The sequence below is a fragment of the Tiliqua scincoides genome, chromosome 6, assembly GCF_035046505.1.
Source record: "Tiliqua scincoides isolate rTilSci1 chromosome 6, rTilSci1.hap2, whole genome shotgun sequence".
NCBI lineage: Eukaryota > Metazoa > Chordata > Lepidosauria > Squamata > Scincidae > Tiliqua > Tiliqua scincoides.
Genome location: NC_089826.1, coordinates 12,635,287 through 12,639,753, shown reverse-complemented (window position 1 = coordinate 12,639,753; position 4,467 = coordinate 12,635,287).

Below are 4,467 nucleotides of genomic sequence, written 5' to 3'. Positions count from 1 at the left end.
TCTGAGTAGATAGGAAGTTGTTAGAACCCAGGAAATTTCTGGGTCCCCTCCTTTGGCTCCTGAGCCCCCCTTTGAACCTGGGCCCTGGTACAAATTACCCCCTTTACCCCCCTCTCCTAGGCCCTGGTCAGGAGCCCAAGCACAGTGGGTCACAATCTGGGCCCCCTCGCCTGTACTTGTGCTGGTTTGCTCCAAATAAGAGCCATTCCAGAAACCCCAGATGTCTCTCCTGGCCCGGCAACCCACTCTACAATCTTTTGCAGTTCTCAGAACGGCTCTCAGAAGCCTCTGTAAGCCACTTTCAGTTTTCGGAAGCCACTTCCTATTTGTCTCCAAAAACTGGGAATGGCTTACAAAGGCTTCTGTGGGCCATTCTGAGGCTTGCAGAGGCCTGTAGAGTGGGCCGCCGGGCCAGGAGAGGCCTCCAGCACCACCAGGAGCATCACGACCCACCGCTGAGGAGGAGGTGGGTTGCGGCGCTGCAAAGTTTGGGAACTCCTGCTGTACTGTGACACCAAATAACCGTGCTTTTGACTTGCTTGTCTCAAGACTTGACCAGGCAGTCCTTTAGAGTTACAGCTGCTTTGGTGAAATTAGCATACTGGCTCTTGTTAAGGCTATACTCATAATAATGAAAGGGGTGAGGGGAGAGTCCTTGGCCAAAAATTAAGAAAAGCACTTTGGCTCTGGTTCACAGGCTTCACTTTGGCCTTGACAAAAATCTGAAACACACAACACACTGCTATGGGTTCTGGATGCCAATCTTCACCCATTTAAGTAACAACCAAACCACTCCGATTAAGAGAAACATGCAAAAATACTTTGTGTGCCCATCACGTCATCCTAACCGTATTTTCCAGTAAACTCAATATACGAACTCACTAAAGAACAGGTGCCCTCATAAATGCATGCATCTCGAATCATTAATATATCAACACAATGAGACCATCCGGAGCCTCAAATTACAATTATAGCAGCGCCCTATATTGGTAGGTCTTTCCTGGAAGCATAAAAACGGTACTCCAAATAAAACAAGCTACTATCAACCAGAAAAAGCATCCGGGAAGGTTCAAGGGATATGGAAAAATTTATTTCTTGTAAGGGACATTTAGCAGACTGTAAACTCTTAAGTTCAGACTGCTTTGTTCAGAAGCACAGGAGAAAAATGCTTCTTGTGTATGCTAGCTTCTTTACAAAAAAGCAGTAGAAACTGTAAGCAGTGGTGTCGCTAGGTGAGTGCATCACCCCCATGATAGACCTCCTTCTGTGCAAGTGGGGGGGGGGCAATACCCTGAGCGATGGGCAAGGTAATGCACCATCACCCCACCTGATTGTTTTTTGGCTATAACTTTTTTTTCTTTTTTTTATTTAACTATAACAAACATAAAATACACATACAAATACATAAACAATACTCTAACGGTGTAGCAAGAGCGAAGCCAAAAAATTCCTACTACTTATATTTTAGATACATAAAGTCTAAACATTAACAAATGTTAGTCTATATTATTTACCTAATCCTTCAAAACCAATCTTCAAATCCATAATACATTACATTGTTGTTTTCTCACTGTTTCAAATAATCAATAATTGGTTTCCAATTTTTCAAGAAGTTTTTTGTTGAGTTCTCCTTAAGTAAAGTTGTGAGTTTGTCCATCTCTGCAAAGTTCATAAGTTTTGTCCACCATTCTTCTATCGAGGGTATGTTTATAGTCTTCCAATTTTGAGCATAAATTATTCTGGCAGCGCTTATCATATACAAAAACAAAACTTCATTTTTTCTTTCCACATATTCATCTGTCACATCTAATAAAAATACTTTTGGCTTCAACTGTATATTTGTTTTTAAGATCAACTGTATCTGTGCATGAATTTGTAACCAATATTTTGGCGTCAACTTTTGATAGACTAGAGCAGTGATTTTCCGTCTTTTTCGTCTCATGGCACACTGACAAGGTACTAACATTGTCATGGCACACCATCAGTTTTTTGACAATTGACAAGGCACACTGTGCTGTTGGTGGGGAGCTCACATCCCCATTGGCCCTACTAAGAAATGACCCTCCCCCAAACTCTCGCGGCACACCTGCAGACCATTCGCGGCACACCAGTGTGCCACGGCACAGTGGTTGAAAATGGCTGGACTAGAGATATTTCAACGCAGTTTGTTTCATTGCATTCTACATGAAATTATGCATTGGACAAGATAGTATTATTTGAAAGTACAAAGATTTTCATAGTTTTGGCCAATAATGATGTCGCTCCACTATGTGCAGCACCTGTTGCAAACCCTTCCTGCCCCCTCCCCAGCAACACTACTGAACTTAAGGCACCTCCTGATAGTGCAAATCAGTGTTACACCTTATTTACCTCTCACCTATTTCAATGCACACAGAGTGGGGATTCTAATCAATCTTATGGCCCAATTCTATGTAGAAGAAGCATTGGTGGATGGTGTGTTCCACCTGCACAGGCTACTGCATAGCAGCCATAAAGCTGGTGCACCACAAGAAGGCTGGAGCTTTACCACACGTGCTGGCAGACGTTGGGAGACCCGCCAGAGTAGGTAAGCCCAGAACAGGGGGTGGAATGGGGAGGTGCAGGGAGGTGGTGGAATGGGAAGGAGAAGAAGTGGAGGATGGGCAGATGGAGATGAGGTAGAGATGGGCAGATCAAGAGGTGGGTTCTGCAAGGGGCACGCACCAAATCCAAACCCCCTTCCTGGGCCTGATCCGCTCACATGAAGCAACACAGATTTACACCAGAGATATCACTGGTGCAAATCTGAGTTGCCCCAAAGAAATTGCTTACCCCCAGATAAGGGGGCAAATGTCTCTTTATCTTGAGGAGACCTCCAGCAGCCAAAAATTCCCATGCAGCGATTCCCCTGGAATCTCATGCAGAAATTCCCCTGGAAGCTGCCCAGGGGATGCAGTGGGTAAGGCAGAAGTTATACCAGCACCACTGCATTGCCACTTGGGGACTTAGGTTGGATTAGACTGCCTGTCTGCAATCCTATACACAAACCCCTGAGATGAGGCACCACTGAACACAATGGGACCTACTTCAAAGTAGACATGCACTGTTCGCAACTGTGATCAGTCCATTTAGAGTACCTACAGGTTCAGGTTGCAGTTTTACAAGTTTATATCTAACCTGATTGTAGGGGAAGTGGTAGAAAGAGATTGTGGTGGGCACAGGTGTTAAAGGAATGTTTATTACCCCCCTACAGGGTTCTATGTCTGAAGAAATACAGGAGAGACAAAATTCATTTTTCCTGTTTATTCAATAAAGCACATCTTGAAGCACATGACTTAGATGTTAATGTCATTCTGCTGCCCCTCTGGACACTGTGGTCCACATTTATAATGTTCATTATACAAATTAGCATGTTACATACTCCAAATGACTACTTGGCTTGGAGTTCGCATTTAGTAGACCTTTTCTATCTGCCAGCGGCATCACTAGGGGAGTGCGGACCACACTGGGCAACACGACCAGGGGGTGACAACATTACTGGTCAAAAAATTTTAAATCTTGGTATTTTTGAATAATACCATCATGTTATATATCATTCAATGCATAATTTCATGCAGAATGCAATGGAACAAACTGCATTGAAATATCTCTATTCTATCAAAAGTTATAGCCAAAAACAAAAAGTGGAGGTGGAGCAATGGTGAATCACTGCTTGGGGTGTTGGCAATCCTACTGCATGGGAGGAGGCTGTCATTCAGAGAATGTGGAGGTCCTCCAGTTGACATTCAGAGAACATGAGTCCTGTTTTCCCAGGAGAAAACTGGTCAGCCTTTACAGTCCACAGATACTAATAACTGGTCCGGTTCTGGCGGCAGCTGATACAGATGCTCCGTGAGGAGCTCTGACAGCAATGAGGCCTTTTAAATATTATTTTCCTCCTTAATAAGAGCAGAAGAAGCTTCTTTCATCTGCTGCCAGGTGTTGTCTTATAAGAATAGCACAGAGGAACAGAAAAAACCGGAATGACCTCGACACAGGGAAAACAGTGATAAGAGTTTGCAGCTGGCTACAATCTTCGTCTGAAGACTCTGCGGCACGTGACAGACAATTAATTGTAAGTTATTCCAACTGAAAACAAAGTGAAAGAAGTATCATGAGACAGAGGAGGACCTACCTCCAGGAGGGTGAGGAGGGAGAAAAGTTATTACCAGCAAGCAAACATTCCAAGCTTGATGATTTCTTTATACCAGCAAAGTCGCCATTAAAGAAGCAGAACAGCTTTGACCATCTGGAGGCTGTTCTCACAGAGACTCCGGTCTCTTTAAGGCAAACGTCCCCCTAATGTTACCCAGGTGGCTAGTTGCTTATCAAGCATTAATAAACTTAGGGAAAATAAGGATATTGACTTTTTAATACACCAATCTTTCCTCATGGCTGAGATATTTCAGGTAATTACTACTCAGCTTGAGTGTATTACAAACTTGCTCC